The sequence below is a fragment of the Natator depressus genome, chromosome 15, assembly GCF_965152275.1.
Source record: "Natator depressus isolate rNatDep1 chromosome 15, rNatDep2.hap1, whole genome shotgun sequence".
In the NCBI taxonomy this organism is placed as follows: Eukaryota; Metazoa; Chordata; order Testudines; family Cheloniidae; genus Natator; species Natator depressus.
The window spans coordinates 20,431,221-20,450,538 of NC_134248.1; the positions used below are offsets into that span (position 1 = coordinate 20,431,221).

Genomic DNA, 19,318 nt, shown 5'->3' on the forward strand with positions numbered 1-19,318 from the left:
ACTGGAAAGAATACAGCAGCTTAGATACTAAGTTGGTGGGCTCTATAAAAACCCTAATATGGATAGATAAATCAAACTAGAGCTGGTTGAATAACTTATTCTATGAAGTTAGTGCTTGGTGAATTGTCTGGTAACTTTGGTTTAGATTTGCCTCTTTTTTTTTTTTTGTGGCTATTCACAATAGTTTTGTGAGTGATTTATGTGACCAAATTCAGCCTCCGGCTTGTTTTGCTTATGAACTGTTGATCTCAAGTAATCTTTATTGGTTATTGGAGCAGTGTGATTGTTCTGTGGCGTCACATGTCATGGGAAAACCCATGCCACAGGTTTTATATTTCTTACCTGGATGCCTGTAACTTCTATAGCCCGAATACATATTCTCTGGCACCTATGTTTGTCTCTGAGCATGTATATTCCAACAGGAATAAACGTAGTAGCAGCAAAACCAGATTCCTTCAAGGATTCATCCTATCTGCATGGCAGAGCTACACCAGAGCCATGGACGCTGAAAGCCTGGGGCCCCAGCTTTAATGCAGTCCTTTAGGCAGGCTGCTGAGGTGTCAAGCAAGCAAGCTGGCAGGAAATTAGGGAACTTGCTTGGGCTGTGTTGGTTCAGAAGATTAGTCAAAATCTACATATGTCTCTGAAACATTTTGCTTTCAACTAGTTGGTATCTTTTCAACGGAAGAATGTTCCATTGGAAGATTTTTGATCAGATCTATAGCTGGCTGACCAACCAAAAGTATTCTGCTTATTCCAAAACTGACTGTTTTAAAGTGTATGATGTGACAACAAATACCTTGGATATGAAAATTAGTCCATGCTGTGAGACTGTGTCTTTTAGACAATGGCACACAAAACACAAACCCATACAGTGCATCTGGGGTGTAATTCAGCATTCAACAGATGTCCAGTTGAAGCCCTCACAATAGGTCTTAAGTGGTACATAAATAGTGAGAATTTCTACCTGAATGGAGATATATATTATGCATGGGTCCCCAGCATTATGCTTGTCCCAAGGATCAGATAGAATTGAGACCAGTTCATGTTTCATGCTGGCAATTGACAGGAGAATGAGGAGCTGATGTTATAACTAGGAAATTAAAAGAAAATTTAGGTTAAATCTGTTTACTGCATAGGCTGAGCAAACGACCACTGATGTGAGAAACTTCAGTGCTGCTAAAGAGCGTGTGGTTTTTAAACCAAAAGTAGATGCGGAGATTGTGGCAGTAAAATTGGCTGCAGTCCTTTCTTCTGAGATGACAGTAGGATGAGGCAATTTTCTTCTAGTTAGATCATTCCTCTTTTTACTGTACACGTTCATCACCACTTTAAATTATTTTTATTCGATCTGCAGACAGAGTCAAGTACATCCACGTGGTTTAAATAAAATAAGCTGCTTCCATTTCTTCCTTTTTTCCTGGTTGTAGTAAAACTTTGTGATCACCTTTCCTATTTAGATTTAAAAAAAAAAAAAAAAAGGTTAAATGCGAGCTGCAGTTTTGACTTGAGGCATGAATCTCTCTAGTGTACTTGCCCAAGTTTAAATCTAGATTGGTCTTCCACTTTAAAAAAAAAAAAAAAAAAAAAAAAAAAGTCAAGAGCTTAAATGTTAAGGCATCATTGTGGATTGTAATGGAGCAATACATGACCATTAAAAAGGCACAGATTTAGTTGGTTGCTAATAAATGCAGGATGATTTCATGTACGTATATTTGTTTGCATGCAGTGGGCCAAATTGTGTCCTTGGAATTCTACTCTCAGCCACAGAAGTGTAAATCTGTAGTGACTCTGAAATCAGTGCAGTTATTTCATAGTTACAAGAGCAAATGGAGGTACTCTAGATTTACACTGATGTAACTGGGCATAAAGATTGGCCCTGCGTCCTTTATTATTAATATGACAAGAAAAAAAGTAAGAGGCTGACAGAAAATCTAACAACCAGCTGATAAAAATGGTATTTTTAGAAGTCCTGTTTGGTATGTTTACTTTGGGGAGCTTCTTGTTTCCTCTGTTTTATGAGAGTTCTGCACTAGCACTTTTGTTGGCATAACTTACTGGTACATCGCTCAGAGGTGTGGAAAAAAACATTTTCCCAGATTCATATACACACGGAAGAGTCACCTGTCACCATGTCAAAGGGAGGCATACAGAGGTCTACATTTTCAAAAATGTCCATTAAGTTTGAGCACCTCAAAACTTGAGTGCCCAATTTGTTATACAGGGATACTAAGCACTCATTAAAAAAAAGAGGAGTACTTGTGGCACCTTAGAGACTAACCAATTTACTTGAGCATAAGCTTTTGTGAGCTACAGCTCACTTCATCGCATGGCTTATGCTCAAATAAATTGGTTAGTCTCTAAGGTGCCACAAGTACTCCTTTTCTTTTTGCGAATACAGACTAACACGGCTGTTACTCTGAAACCTGAGCACTCGTTCTAATTGAGATGCTAGTCTTCAGTCACTCTGCAAATCAAGTCCTAATTGTTTCTAGTTAAGAGTTCAAAAGTACTGAATGCTTTATGCCTCTCTTTGTGCTTCGTATTTCCCCTCAGTTCCATGTTATTTTCAATGCACAACCATTCCCCAGCCCGAGTTCACAAGAAATCAGGACCCATTTACTTGAACCTTAGTTTATCCATTTTTCTAAACCTCTTCTGAAATTCAATTTTGTAATGAATCCTAAAACACGAGTGAGTGTTGTGCTGGACATTGTGCACAGCTCTACCTAAATATTTTGGTCCCCAGGCTTGTGCTTTGACCAAAAGGCAGCAGTCTGTTAAGGAAAAGTTAGCATATGTGACTTCATTTTGGTTTGGGGCCCACCATTGTCTAAAAGAAAACACATCATGTACCAGGAGGAGTGTTCCTTAGATACTGCATTCCTGTGAACCCCGCCCCCTTGTTTCCAGCCTGTCTCGACTCCCGGTTTCTGTTCTTTGTCTGTTCCTAGCTCCCTGCCTCCTGGCCTTGATGCGAGCCTCTCATCCTGATAAGAAAGGCTACTGGTGCATTGCTTTAGGACCATGTTGTGTAGTTGAAGTAATGGTTTAGCACAGGGGATGCACTTAGAAGGGATAGGTGGTAGATAAGGGAAGGGTTTGTCTATTGGCTAAGGTTTCCGATTCACGAGGGCAACATGCTTTGCTAAAAGGTATATAATCTCTGTATAATCTGCATTCGGGGTCCCCTCCTGATTAGCAGGGGGCACCACGCTTGAGCGTAAGAAACTTAGTATCTTTGGGAACTCTGCAGTTGTGGACTTTGTTCGCGTGCCTCAGCCTAGACTCGAACTGTGCATGACCTATTGGGTATAATTCGCAGCAATTCCTGTGCGTGTCCTACCAGGTATAATTCGCAGCATTTGTGTGCGTGTCCTACCAGGTATAATTCGTAACAAGTCCCATGTTTCTTATGCTATTTTCTCTTTCACCCTGATCTCAGCTCTCACCTTATTTTTTACTGTGTTGGGGAGTTGGTGCAATCATCTTCCCTCCCCTTCGCTTTGACACCTCATTTTCCTGTTCTGAAAATACAACATCTGGTTATGCTCCTGCTGAGCGAAACTGAAATAGTAGAGGTAATGGCATATCAATTAAAGATCACTAAAGACATCACTGTCAATTGCCACTCTCGGGAATAGAAAGTACTTTTGTAGCATAATATTACTATTACCTTGCATTTGGAAATATTGCAAATGCTTTTAACAACTTCTATGGACTCTGTCTCAGAGCTGAATGGCTCCACTTCAATTTAAATGTAAATCAAAATTGCATAATAGTTAAACCTCTAATAGATAGAGAATTCTGCACTTAGCAGAATTATTCACTTACTAAATTCTGTAGTAGTTATTCATTTAGTGCCATCTCCTAAATTCCTTAATCCTGTGTAGAGAAGGCGAGACTGCTGCCTCTGCCCCTCAGGAAGCACTCCCAGGGATCTCTGCAGGTATGGAGAGAGTGGTGGTCTTGTGTATCTCCCTCATTGTCCCTCCCATAAACCAATGGGGGAAACCAGTTTAAGGGACTACAGATGGAGTCAACAGGGACTTATGCTGTTTTCTCCTTCATTGTCTAGATCTCATCTCAGGGAGGGAAGTTCTTGCAGTATTTGGCAGTAGGGGAAAGTCCTGGAAGCAAAGCTCCTGTATGAGTCGTACGGTGTAGAGGCTGAAGTGAGTTCAGCAAAGGATGATTTGGGCAGCAGCAGCAGCGTGGAGGTAAGGGACCTTGGTCCAGAATTCCTTGCTTCCAACAGATCCCCCTCAGAAACTCCCCCCTCCCCCCAGCCACTTCTAGAAGGAGTGGGGTTACTGGGATTATTTCACCCTCAGAGAGAAGAATGACAAGGAATTTCCTTGAGTTAACCCTTGTGGGGTGTCCATTGCATAGCAATTGCCCAGGACTTGTGAAAATCACAGCTACAGCCCTTCTAGAATTAGGGCTGATAATGTTTATACAGCAGTCTGAGGCCTCCAGATGATACACTTAGTAAAAGTGCTGGTTTGTGGGCATTTCTCTGGCACTCATCACTTTAGCATCGGAGCTTCTATCATCATTATTAAAGTACAACATTCCATGTTATGCTGTTTCTGGTTTTTGCATACCACATGTCTAGGTAGACCATTAGTTACTCTTTTTTTGTGTATGTGCATGGTGGTTTTTAACAGAGTAGGGCAGAGGAATCAGGTCAGTGTTTGTATTTCCTCTCTATGGAACAACTCTAAAGCCCTCTCTCAGGTGTGGAGCTGTGTGTCCTAGACCTAAGGAACACAGATGGTTAAGCAGTTTAACAATAGTGCTATTCCCCCCTCCTTCAGATTCTGCAGAAATTAAAGTGTTTTCAGCCTGTGTTCAAGTTTCATGATTTAATGTCTTGATTTTTACAAAATAGCTGGCAGAGAACTGAAGGTTAAACCTGGCTGTTCCCTAAGTGGTCACATTGATTGTGGCTTGTTGCTGTAACTTTCTTTCAAAGGCCTTGCTCAAGTAGCTTGTGTTTTAATTTACCTAGCTAAAAACCTGTTTTACTCACCATAAGTCTTTCCCACTATTGATTTTCCTTGTTTTTTCCCAGATTAATGGGCATAGAAATCAATTTTAGCTCCCTGAAGCACTTTTCCCCCCCATACATTGAATCATACTAAATTTTCTGCTGTCTTTGACAGTCTGGCTTGTGCAGATGTTCCTTGTATAAGTACCTGGAAATAGTGAAGACACATCTTCAAACTAATGATTGCTGGAATTCTTACTCTTCATGCAGTGGGGCTTGACTTAACAGGTCCCACTGGCTTTTGCTGGCAGAAAACTGGGTGCACGGTCCTGGTGGCAGAAAGCCCATCCAGCTGGGAAGAAGTATCAGGACGAGCTGATGGCTGGAGAGTCTGGACAGTGTAACCGTGGGTGGTAGTGACTGCTGCTGAGGTTGCAAACCAGTTTGTATTATAACCACTTTTTTAGGTGTGAAAAATTCCCATGGGGAGGGGGGCTGAAATGTGCCCAGAGACACAGATCTCAACATTGGCGAGGAATTTTCTCGACCCGCTTCAGTCAGACCTTTCCTCTCAGACTGTGTCCTTGCCACTATGATACATGCCTTCATTGCCTCCAGTTTAGGCCACTGAGCTTCACTCTGTCTGAGATTAAATGTACGTGAAACATGAAAACTACAACAGCACTTAGCTGCCTTTTGCTGTCGAGCAACAACGGACAATGTGAGCATCCTGCAGGAATATGTGAACTGCACTAGCTACTTACCCATTTCTGGATTCAATTCAAAGTCATTTTCATATTATATAAGGCCCTTAAGGGATTACAGTTACCTCGGAGAAGACCTATCCATCCACGACCCAGAAAACAGCTTTATTGCACAGGGATGCTGAAACCAGACAAGCCCAGGTTCAGGCTCTGGGAAGCAAGAGGAGTGTTTTCAGTAGCAGGCGCCTGACAATGGAATAAGATCAGTCTGAGCCTTGAACACGTTCATATCTAGAGCTGGGCAAAACTTTCAGACAAATAGTTGATTCATCCAAAAAATGCAGTTTACAGGTCAGCCAAAACTATTTGCAAATTTGGATCAAATTCGGCGAATAGTTCACCAAAAATATGGGGAGAAAAATTCCCAACAAGTAAAAATGTTTAATTTTGGCTTTTGTATCCAATGTTTTGATGTTTTGTTGCAAAATGTTGCTAAAAAATTTTCAGGGTAGAAAAATACCTGAAAATTTAACAAAGTTTTTTAGTTTTGGCTCTTTCACAGAGTATGAATGTTAAGATCCTAAATTATTATTTGGTCCTGTCTTTAAAATTCACTATTCTATAAAGAATAAAATCCCCATTGGTAATAGCGTAAGTGGCGCTGTGTCAAATAACATGCAGTAGCAGGTGCTCCAAAGGAAGATGAATGTAATCCTACAGTAGTTAGTTATGGAATAATCCGTCCACTGGGACAGTTTTTCTTCCCAACCCCAACTAGATAGAATATAGTTTATATCCTTCTTTGTTCAAGTGGGAAAGACCTGTGTCTTTGTTCCTGTATGGCCAGGATTGATTCCCTACCAATAACTAAAGTTGTTTTGACTGTGTTGTAACACTACATTTTACCATAAAGTCAAAGTAATTTTTCTGATATGTTACATTATAAGACTAGTATAAAATACATTATCTAGAACTGTAAGCTTTCTTTAAAAACAAACAAACAAATAAGAAAACTGCCTTCAAGTCCCTTCTGTATTATTTTCTTTAACTCTGCTTAAGACTCCTGGTCTGAAAGTAGACTTATTCTACTAAATATGAGCAGGCTAAGAACACAGATGCTGTTGCTCAACACTGTGTATCTCTGTCTGGAGTCTGGTTACTGTAAGGTCATCCTGACCACAGGAGCTGTGAAATGGAATGGAGCTCTCTTTCATCTAAGGGTGGGTGTTCTCTCCCCTGTCTCCAACACACACTGTTTTGGAACAGTCAGGTTTCCAGTTAAGTGAGTAAGTTAAGTGGCTTTCTGAATCTAAATGATTTTTTTAAGTCTTTCATACAAATGCACCTTCTTTGCCTTTGACTTCAAAGTAAACCACCAAGGATCATGCAGCAACTTGCCCTTTGACTGACTCACAGCTCTGCCACAGCAAATGGATGGTGCCAACAAATCTGAATCATGCTATTTCTGTTGTCCTGGAGGGATTGACAGTTCAGCTCAACAGAGAAAAGGGACTGTTTCTTGCACAAGATAATAGGTAATTGTTGTTGTTTTTGGTTACACAGACCAATAGACAATGAAACTATCACAAAACCCTTTTCTCTTCTCCTGGAACAAGATTTATTTTCCTTTTTCAAAGGATATACAAAGAGCTCTGGAAATAAATGAACTGCCCTGAATGCAGTGCAGTTCAGTTACCCTTCCTTTAGGGACTTAAATAAAACACAGCTCTAAAAGAATATAAAATAAATTCCCACACAAAAATCTCTGCCAGACTGGAGTTAAATCTGCAGGCACCTAGCAGTGGCTTCAGTGCATAATACCTTTCAAGAATGTTATAGCTCAAATAAATACAACCTCAGAAGTGAGAGACATAGCGAGTATAAAGTAAGTATCATTACGATCCCCATTTTACAGAGTGGGAACACAGATTAGGAGTAACATTTTCAAAGGCACTTAAGTCCCTTTTTCAAATGTGATTTAGACCTTGAGCCAGATTTTTAAAGATCTTTAGAAATCTAAAGATTAATATTGGCAGTGGAATTTTCAAAAGCACCTATGCAGGTTAGGCACCTAACTCCTATTGATTTCAAGTCTGAGTGTAAACTACAGAAGTGATCATGGTATTTATTTAATGGTCTCTAATCCATCACAGGAATCTGAGATGGTTATCAGGTTCTGTATATCATCCTGCAAATGGTGAATTTCTCCCTGCTTTGTTTGACAGCAGTTTGAGATGTAAGTGCAGGGAGGACCGTTTAGGCACAGAAAGGAATGCCTTGCCTTGTATGCTCCACATCTCCAATATTTTTGGGACCATTCAATGCCACCATGGCTCACTATGTGTGATGTTTTTCTAAGAGTATGTCTACACTATAGCTAGAGATGTAATTTCCATCTCAGGTAGGTGTACCCACCCTCACTCTCATCGAGCTAGCACGCCCAAAATATCAGTGTAACTTCAGCAGAACAAGCAGCAGGAGGGGAAGCCACCCCAAGTCTGATCCTGTCTGAAACCCTATGTATGTACTCAGGTGGCTAGTCCATCCCACTGCTTGTACCATCCAGGTTATGCGTCTGTTTTTAGTGCTCAGTCAGAGCTAGCATGGGTATTTCTACTTGAGCTGGAAATTACACCTCTAGTTCCAGAGTAGACATATCCTGAGGTAGACACATCCTTAGCTACCTTTCTAAATTACAACAGAACACTGTGCAATAGATAGGGGTGTTATCCACAATAGTCTCGATTACTCATGCTCACCTGGAAGAAGACTTGTTGCACATGTTAACATTTTGGCCTGCAAGTTCTGTCTGCTCTTTCACTTGGGTGGTAATAAATCAATTGTTCTGTTATTGTTTTGCTGACTGGAGAGTTCTGCATTTGTTCAGGAGCTTTTTAGGGGTAGGAAGAAGCATCAGTGACTGAGAGGAGGGGTTAATATGACTTTTAAGTCCCCTTTGTGCTCCCCCATGTTCTGAAGCTGCGGAGGGGCTTGCCAGGCCCCCACTCTAATTTAGAGAAACCGCAGGGCTGCTTTAACTTCTACTTTGCATGCTATGGCTCCCTTTGGAGCCTGGAAGAAAACAGCCATATTGGAGTGAATTCCAGCCATGTCTCTGATGCATCCTGTGGTGGAGGCTGGGAACAGAGCCCTTAGACCAGCTGTTCACAAGCTGGGGAGGCCATCTCAACGTGTGGTATTCTCGGGGCCATATCTGCCTAATTTAAAGCCCCTTTATTTGGACAGAGTGATGTAAAAGGGATTTAATTGTAACTGAGAATCAGGCCTTTTCTGTGAAGTAGGAATTCACACCATTCACATAAACATACAAAACATTCTCAGGATATTTTACTGGGGATTTTAATTCAGGTTCCCCTGATCAAGCTATATAAATACAATCCTTTCTTTACAGTCTGTCACCACTCTTGCTTCTTATCTAAGAAAATAATATGAACTGTCAACAATTCTGTTTCCCTTTAATAAAAAAAGTAAGTATACAAAAATCTGTTGTTTAGGTTCTATAGCAATATAAGACACTTCACTAAAAGCGACTCTAATTCCTTGGAGTGTTCTCAGAGTAAAGAACTGCATTAATATAAATTATTAACCCCGCCACATTATACTTTCTAGGTCTCCAATATGTTACACGAGTGCTACAGTTTTCCTTCAAAATAGTTCAGTGCTGCCTATGTTTCAAATGAGAGATTTGCAAATGCACCCAGACAAGGAAAGGCAATATATTAGCTGCCATTTCTGACCAAAGAGCAATTTTTGCAAGTATTTGGTGCCTTCATTTATTCCTAAAATTTCTTTATTGCCTACAAGGTTCACCAAGATTAAAACTGCCTTTGTTTGAATACACTCTTGTCCCTGTTTCTACTGCTGAGCTCTTTGTGCATGTCTTGGCAATCAGGCATGTGCTGTATTATGTATATTAGAACTGGACGAGGGTGGAGTGGGAGTACTGTGTTGGGATTAAGCTACTGGACGGGGGCTTGGGATACCTGGGTTTAATTCCCAGCTCTGTGACACGCTAAACCTAAGATCTTGGGTAAATTGTTTAATTGACGCCATATCTCCGTTCCCCATCTGTAAAATGGGTGTAGTACATCCCTGCTTCAGAGGGTTGTTGTGAAGATAAACTTGATTTAATAATTGTGAGGTGCTCAGGTACTATGGTGATGAGGGCCACAAAAGTACCCCATAGGCAGTTTTCCATTCATTCCTGAAGATTTAAGCAATATGTACTGTTACTGCCTAGTAGTCTATAGTGCATGGAGATGGTTTGCCACCCTGCCCAAATATTTCCCTTTCACTTGCTGCAGAAGTGAATCCAAAACCATTCTCTATCCATACTGTGATTGACATCTACCCAGGTTCTCTATATTCTGGACCAAGTGAAAGCGTGGTATTTTGTAAGGAAGTTGAAAAGGATCACTGCTAAAGAGTGGTGAATTGGTTTGGGAAATGGAAGCATCATATCTAGAAATGAACCCTAACTGCACCTTTGTAATTACTCGGAAATTATTAGTAGTATTTTAATTCATTTATATTACAATAGCACCTACACTCACTGAATAAGAATCTGGGCCTTTTGGTGCTATTCCTGTATCTGGGCCCTATTGTTCACACACAAAATAAAGATCATTACATGTGACTAGACACTAGAGACGGATAAAACAAATTGGGGTGTGTAAGGTGAAGAATCAAACAATAATGATTAGCACAGCTAAATGTGACTGGTTAATTCAATTTCTATTCCCCCCCCCCCACACACACACACACACATACACCTCTGAATTTTGTCAAAGAAGAAATGTAGCTGGTGGATGAGACTTCCCACTGTGGGAATGGTGGGGGTGGGAAGGAGAAGTTCTAGTATGATGTGCTTTTTACAAGACAGGAGCCATTGTGAAGATGGAAGAGAGATTTTGTTAAAGCAATTGAGTCCTTCAGGTTTTCACAGATACCAGCCACCCACACTTCTCTCAGGCAGTTAAAGCACTTGGCTTTGTGCCTCATAGTAATCTTGCACCAAGCAGGTATCCAGAATGGCCAATTCATGTGTTTATTACTTGGATAATGTAACCAAGGTCTATTCCTTCCTGTTCATCCTGGAAATAAAATAGACTGACACTGTTTGATGTGATCTGATTTAAGGAAACACAAATAGCTGAAAGAGAAGATCTTGTTACTACCACAGTATGAGGCAGAGAGGGATAACATCCCTTCATTAGTAACACTTGATACTGAGCCAATAATTTATACTTGTCTGTTCTGCAAGGTATGGGGGAGGGGGGGAAATCTGCCTCTTATTTATGTGAATTACCTAGTGGATGGATGTCATTGAGGGCCTTACACTGCTTCCGTTGAAGTCAGTGGCAAATTAATAAATTTAAAGTGCTTTGAGATCCTCCTCTGGAAGGAGATCTAGAAGGGTAGAATAGGATTATGTGGTTTCAATGGTCTCTGTGGGAGTGAATATTACTGGTATTATGGTAGTGTCTAAAATCACCAACTAAAATTGGTTGGTTGTGCTGTAAAAGAAAATGTGTTTATGCTGTAAACACATTGTGCTGTAAAAGAAAATGCATAGGGAACACTGGTTCAAAGTGCTTACAAATTCAATATAGACAATCCAGACAAATAAGGTGGTAGGAGAAACAGAGGCAGAATGAGGTGAAGTGACTTGCCCCAGATCATACAGCAGTTCAGTGGCAGAGCTGACCTAGAAGTCAGATGTCCTGATTCCCAGTCCAGTGCCCTATACCTCAGTAAATATTCTGCTGTGTCTGCATGATTGCACAGAATCCGTTTTCTCTGAATTGTTTTGGCCTAGTAGGAGTCTGAGGAGAATACGGAGCCAGTATTGACCTCCTTAATGCTGACTTTAATGCTGCCTTTTACCCAAATCATTCAGGCCCCCAAATGGAAGCATTTCATTTTGAATGGTTCCCAGGACAGATCTATCTGTGTAAAGTAAGGCTGATGGGCTGCTGTGTAATTCTCTTTTGAGATTAGAAGACCTTGTCCTGAAGGAGAATTCTTCATGATAAAATGTGGTCTGAAAAGAAGTGGCACTATGGAGAATAAATACCTGAGCACAACAGAAGATTCTTCTTTCACCTCTGAACTTCCAGATTGCTCAGTAATGTCGCTAATGCATTCATTAGAGACTGGAAAGGAACAGCATGGCACAGTGCTAGAATAGGATATGCATCAAGAGAGATGATTTGTTTTTAAAGCACAATATTGAGCTAGGTTTCAGAGTAACAGCTGTGTTAGTCTGTATTCGCAAAAAGAAAAGGAGTACTTGTGGCACCTTAGAGACTAACCAATTTATTTGTGAGCTGTAGCTCACGAAAGCTTATGCTCAAATAAATTGGTTAGTCTCTAAGGTGCCACAAGTACTCCTTTAATATTGAGCTAGAAAGAGAGATTCTTTCATATCCTGTATAGCAATATTCTAAAGATTTAACGTCCCGTGCTTGCTTTCTATTGATGCTTTCCCTCCTCCCCCTAACATTTCCATTTGGAAACTGCTTCTCTCTGTAAGGGCTCTTGCATGCTTTTTTTTTCTTAAGTAAAAAGCAACAGACTTTTAATGGATGTCTTATGTAAGCCCAAATGGCTCGTTCTGCAGTCCATAATAGCAATGAGTGAAATATAAGCGTAGTGCTAAGGTGAATGATGCAAGAAAATTGACTAAGTTTATTTATTTGAATTTAGCAGTAAATTTTGGTTCAACAGTATCCTTGACCCTTTTGTGTTTGCTTTGTATGAGCACTCAAGTATTTGACCTAAATAGCACAAATGCTCAAGAAAAGTGATTATTTAGCTCTAAGAGCAAATTTTGAAATAGGCTTTGCTATTTAGTCATATAAATCATCCAATCAGGGAATAGAAGCAATATCATGTGAGTTATGTACCATCAGAAACTGACACAGCTTGTATTCATTTGTAGTATTCACTGTGTGTGCTGTCATTACATATGTCATCGAAATCAAGGAATAGAAAATACCCCATGACTTATGTAACTCATAAACTGCAAATTGTGAATATTTGCAACAATCTGCAGAAAAAGAATTATTAATGAAAGTCATTAGTGAAAATTTCAGTCTGTTTTTAGGTATTTATATGGCATCATCCTAGTAGTAGAATGCCATGCTCTGTCAACAATTAGGGCATGATCCGAAGCCTATTGAAAGTCAATGTGAGTCTTTCCATCTACTTCAGTAGGCTTTGGATCGGGGTGTTAATGGAACAGAAAAAGGGGGGAGTCTATATTCATTGAATATGTTGTTCGTAGCAAATTATTATTACTTAAACAATTCAGGGTTCAGGAACCCAAGCCTGCAAAATGGATGTTCGGGAAAAGCAAGGAACACAGGAAATGGCCCCCAGGTGTGTTTAAGCACCCAAAGATGAGATATGCATTCAAAGAGTCTGGACCTCTTGAATGTGCAAAACTGGACCACAGATGCTGTCAAGGTTCCTTCCCCACTCTGAACTCTAGGGTACAGATGTGGGGACCTGCATGAAAGACCCCCCTAAGCTTATTCTTACCAGCTTAGGTTAAAAGCTTCCCCAAGGTACAAACTTTGCCTTGACCTTGATCAGTATGCTGGCACCACCAAGCGTTTTAACCAAAGAACAGGGAAAGAGACCACTTGGAGACATCTTCCCCTGAAATATCCCCCCAAGCACTACACCCCCATTCCTGGGGAAGGCTTGATAATAATCCTCACCAGGTGGTACAGGTGAACACAGACCCCCAACCCTTGGATCTTAAGAACAATGAAAAATCAATCAGGTTCTTAGAAGAAGAATTTTAATTAAAGAAAAGGTAAAAGAATCACCTCTGTAAAATCAGGATGGTAAATACCTTACAGAGTAATCATATTCAAAACATAGAGAATCCCTCTCGGCAAAACCTTAAGTTACAAAAAGACTCAAAAACAGGAATATACATTCCCTCCAGCACAGCTTATTTTACCAGCCATGAAACAAAAGAAAATCTAACACATGTTCTAGCTAGATTACTTACTTACTAATTTAACAGGAGTTGGAAGGCTTGCATTTCTGATCTGTTCCCAGCAAAAGCATCACACACACAGACAGAACCCTTTGTTCCCCCCCACCTCCAGATTTGAAAATACCTTATCCCCTCATTAGTCATTTTGGGTCAGGTGCCAGTGAGGTTACCTTAGCTTCTTAACCCTTTACAGATGAAAGGGTTTTGCCTCTGGCCAGGAGGGATTTTATAGCACTGTATACAGAAAGGTGGTTACCCTTCCCTTTATATTTATGACAGATGCCATGAGATTTCAAGTGCTTCATGCTGCCAGTCAGGCTATGGGAATTGTCTTTCTCATCGCATTTTCACTGTGGCTGCTCAGAAATTCTCTGGTGGAATGTTGTTCAGTCATAATTGAAACATTTTATGGAGATGGTTCAATTTCCAGGAAGTTCTGAGAGAACACAGGCAGGTGTCAAAACTTGCCTGGTTTCCTGCCAGGCAACCTGTCCAGTTCTTCAACCACCTGCCTGACAGGCTGAGGGGGAGTGAGAGTTCCAGATTTCCGGCTCCCTGTCAACCCACTAGTTGGCCACAGCTGCCAAAGTCTGAGAATCCCAGCTCAGCCAGTACTCCCAGGGCTTCCAAGTTTCCAGTTCATTAGGCAGGAGGACAAGGAGCCCAAAAGCCCTGGGAGCTCCAGCTCCCAGGCTTGTAGCTGCTTAGCAGCTTCCAGGGTCTGCAGGTCTGGGGAAGCCCTCGTTGCAGATTTCCCCAGAGACAGGGCTCTATTTGCTTCCATGAAGAATTTCACAGATTTTGGTTTTGGTTCCAAATCTTAATGAAGCCAAATTTCAAAACCAGTGAAATCCTCTATGAAACAGAATTACCTTTCTCCACACAGCTCCAATCTTGTATCTTTTCCTGTTTTCTCCAGCAACCTGGAAGTGCGTTATTCTGAATTTTCACAATCCCCTTCAAATACATTAACATCAGTAAAATTTTGGATCAGAGTTTATTCAAGTTTGGGCTGTTCTTATTTAATCTGTCCCTGTTTGTATCTTTAAGTCCTCGGACACTCTTCAAGGGATCCGTGGACCTCACTATGGGAGTCATGCTGCCTGGAGCGGTTCATGACCATAAGTGCCAACCTCAGGACAGACTGTCAAGAAGTAGGGCACAGATCCCAAGCTGGTTGTGTGTTGATCATTAGATTTCACCACCCCAGTAACAAGTGTGAACTTGGAAAGCACTATAACGTCTTACCATGTAACTGCATGCAGCTGTATTGGTAGAGCTGTGCCACTGTAAGTTTGCTAGTCTAGGCATGGCCTAAGATTTTGAGTTCCCTGGATCTGGGCTGACCTTGCCACTCTTATAGACCTTTAGTTCCCAATTGTGCTCTCAAACTGGAATGTCCAAGGCTACTGTCGATCTTGCCCCCCAGGCAAGCTGGACTTAGTGATAGTTGGTTGCTATACAGCAATGGTTCTCAGCCTATTTATCATTGTGGTCCATAGGTTGAGAATCCCAGTGCCCCCCACCCAGAGACCCCTCCATAGAGCAGGGCCAGGCAGCCAGGACCTGGAACACATCATGCACAGGGCCAGGCAGCGGGGACCCAGATTTTTTTTTCTTTTTTTTAAAGCACACACTTGGGCTACGAGTTGAGAACCATTGCACTACGCCAAAGATCACAAAATATTCAGATTGCTTCCAGACCCAAGAGACCAGTCACTTACCCCAGGTTAATTTATACCTTATCTCACACCAAAAACCATGCCTATATCCAATACTATTGTAAACTACCCAAGGATTTATTAACGAAGAAAAGAAATGAATTATTACTAGGTTAAAGCAAGCAAACACATACACACAGAGGAGTTGTAGTTGATGGTTTTAAAAGGTGACAGTTATCTGTCAGCTCTGAATGTCTTTTAGGGTTAATCCAAGTTGACCCTGGGGAATCTCTGCTTCTGTTTCATAGCTCCAGCCCTGTGAGAGTCCAAACAGAAAAAGCGATTAAACATTTTCTTGTCAGCTATTTTTATTTCCATCTTTCAGAATTCAGGCTGATAGGACGAGCCCTTTTGCATGTAGCCTCTTCATGGTATGAGGGAGCAATTAACAAAATTTTTGTATTATGATGTTCCACAATGGCCCATTTAGTTTTGATAGTGCTTCTTGATGGACCGGAGAGGATCCCTCATGATGGGGTTTACAGTTTCAGAGTAAACTTATTTTTTACAGTTATAAAGCAAAAACCTAAATACTACCTTATAATACAGAGGTGGGCAAACTACGGCCCGCGGACCACATCTGGCCTACGGGACCGTCCTGCCCGTCCCTTGAGCTCCTGGCTGGGGAGCCCCTTCCCTGCTGTCCCTGCTGCCTTACAGGCAGCTCTCTGGCCCGCTGCTCCTATCGGGCAGCGCGGTGGTGTGGCTGGCTCCGGCATGGTAAGGGAGCGGGGAGCGGGAGGGTTGAATAAGGGGTAGGAGGTCCCCAGGGGCAGTCAGGGGGCAGGAGGAGTTGGATAGGGGGCAGGGTCCCGGGGTGTGGATAGGGGTCGTGGCAGTTAGGGGACAGGGGTCGGGGGGGGGTTGGATAGGACGTGAGGGGTCCTGGGAGGGGGCAGTCAGAGGTCAAGGAGCAGGGGGATTGGATGGGTCGGGGGTTCTGAGGGGGGTGGGAAGTGGGAGGGGTGGATAGGGGGCCAGGCTGTTCGGGGGAAGCACAGCCTTCCCTACCCGGCCTTCCATACAGGTGCGCAACCCCAATGTGGCCCTCGGGCCAAAAAGTTTGCCCATGCCTGTTATAATATCTTTATCACATGCTATAAGTGAAATTAATGCATGCAGCAACTTACAATCTTTTCATAATGTCTAAACACTAGATAACTAAACTGATGGGTATAGAAGTTATAACAATCTTAACAATACAAACACACAGGTGACACTGACTGATTTCCAACAATGAATTTGTGAGTGCTCAGCTGGGGCCTAAAGAGAACATATCAGGCCATGTCCACACTACCACTTACATTGGCAAAACTTATGTCGTTCAGGGGTGTGAAAATAACACTCCCGAAGTGGCATCAATTTCTCTGACATAATTGGTATTGTGCACAGCGCTATGGCGGTGGGAGAGCTTCTGCCGCCGACAGAGCCACTCGTGGAGGTGGTTGTATTATGCTGACAGGAGAGCTCTCTCCCATCGGCATAGAGTGGTAACAGGAGCAATCTTACAGCAGCGCAGCTGCGTGGGTACAGCTGTGCCACTGTAACCTTGCTAGTGTAGACATGGCCTAAGATTTTGAGTTCCCTGGATCTGGGCTGAGCTTGCCCCTGGATCTGAGCTTCCCACTCTTCTAGATCTTTAGTACCTGATTGTGCTCTCAAATCGGTGTAAACCAAGGATGACCCCTTTGAAATCAGAAGGGTTACACTGGCTAAGTGAGAACAGAATCAGGGCTTTACCTTTTTAAAAGGAGATTAACAATGTGGTAACTTCTGCTACTCGACGCTAGCATTTTGATTGCTCAACTATGTTGTTGGTTCAACATTATTCACTTTCAGTAATGATCTTCACTGGTCACACCAGGCACATGCTACTGCTGCAGTTATGAGCAGGAAAAAAACCAAGGCTCTGTCTTTTAAAGTTCTGTTTCCTGGAAACAAATAGAGCAAAAGGGAATTTGTGTTAACTGGCGTTTGACAACAGCCCAATTATTCTTTGCCCGCATACTGAATATTCCTTTCTGAATGGTTAACTGACCAGTACAGCAAATCCTATGCTTTCTATTTAGACAACAAATATTCGATCTGAGGTTTTTGGGCCAGACAGCAAGTTTGGGTGGTACCATAAAATATCCAGGTTTTTCAGCTTACATAAGCAGTGAGATAGTTTAGTACCGGTATCATTTGCATGTCTGTTTTTATGATGTGCAACAAGATGGATTTTCAGATAAACCACCAGCTTTTCACCTCTGGGATAATGGCCTGTTTCCATCCAGCCTGTGTATCCACTAGATGTGAAATTAGCTTTATAACCTCTCTGCCAGACTCTTGTGAATAACATTTGGCATTTCAAAAGCAGTGCTGTCATTCAGCACAATTTGGTCCAGCTGGCACTTTTGCTGAAGCATTGAGCTAGTACAAAAATGGTTATCCTCTTGCCCAGGATGGGAGGATTGTTACTAAGACAGCACTGGTATAATTAGCAAGTGAAGCGTGGGTCAGTCTCACGGATGGTAGAGCTGCCTGCTCTCCCTGAAGCATGGACACATTAAGTGTCCTAGGTCCTCTGCTCCATTTCTGGCAAGGGCTAAACCAGCCGTAAATGGGCAGCCTCAGTGCCCCACATTGCACCAAACCACAGGCATGGGGAGAAAAACACCACTGGATGCTCAGCCAGGGGTACGAAAAGGGATCAGTTACCTCTGAAGGCTGTTAACCTGCTGTGTCTGGACCATGCCAATAGTGCTTCTCTGTAGGGTCAGGGATCTGTGTATTGGGAAGGATGGAGCTGAGGAAGAGGTGACGTGTGGCGGGGGGCATGCAGGGTCTAGGGTGACCACCTTGCCAAAAGGCAAAAGTGGGACACGTGCAGGAGCCCCTCTCCCACTTCTCCTCTTCCCCTGATGCTCCGCCTCCTCATCCTCTGAGGCCCCACCCCATGGCCAGGCCGGAAGCCAGAGCAGGGCCACGGTAAGAGCTGCCCAGGGACCCCAGGTCTCTGTGGGGAGACCTGAACCCTCCACCTACCCTAGACAGAAGGCATGGGGGACCAAGAGCAGCCCCCAGCCCATGTCCTCACCCCCCAGGGCACACCACTCTGGTCAGGGGGCAGGGTCTTGCGGAAAAGAGGACGAGCCAGGGGACGGGGCCTCATGGCAAGGGGGGTGAAGGCCCACCTCAGCCTTCTGTGTCCCCCCCGCACCACCACCACCACCACTGGGAAGAGGCTGGTGCCACCCCTGAACCTTGGGCAGGCCTGAAGCAACACTGCAGGAAATCTGGGACAAATGCTCTCCCGGAGTCATTCAGCACGGGACTGGTACTTGAACTCTGCATTTCGGGACTGTCCCACCCAATCCGGGACAGGTGGTTGCCCTAGCGGGGGTCACATGCCCCCCCCCCCCCCGATTTCTCAGGCCACCCCTAGCCGGGATGCCTAGCGGCGAGGAGGCAGAGACTCCCCCTGGCGGTGCTGGCACTTACTGTGCAGCGTGGGGAGGGAGGATTCTGAGATCGCAGCAGGGAGGCTGGCTGTGGGCTGAGTTCCCCTCCCTGCTACACGGGGCTGCTTCTCCTTCTCTGCCGCTGGAGTCCAAGCGCTTCCCACTGCCTGCTTTGCAGACCGCCCACTGAGGTGAGTCGGGGTGGGGGGGGCATCTTTGAGATTGGGAAAAGGTCGGGAGCTGCAATGCAGTGCTCAGTGCCCGGCAGCTCAGGGGGAGTCCCATCCAGCACAAGAGCCCCGGGGGTAAGTGAGGGGAGCAGGCTGGGGACAGAGAGGGAAGGGGGGGACAGATCCTGATGGTGCTTCAGTGCTTGCTGCTACTGCTGAGGGTGCATTGAAACAGTAGCAGCCTCCAATGTG

The 19,318-nt window shown here is 43.2% G+C and overlaps 1 long non-coding RNA gene across 1 annotated transcript in view; it reads left to right on the top strand.

The window, feature by feature from the left end:
• Positions 1 to 19,318, top strand: part of LOC141999408 (uncharacterized) — a 342,290-nt gene that overhangs the window by 241,081 nt on the left and 81,891 nt on the right. Inside the window, exon 3 of the long non-coding RNA XR_012642004.1 lies at positions 4,079 to 4,220. This is a non-coding gene — a long non-coding RNA (uncharacterized LOC141999408). The remainder of the gene's footprint in view (positions 1 to 4,078; positions 4,221 to 19,318) is intronic.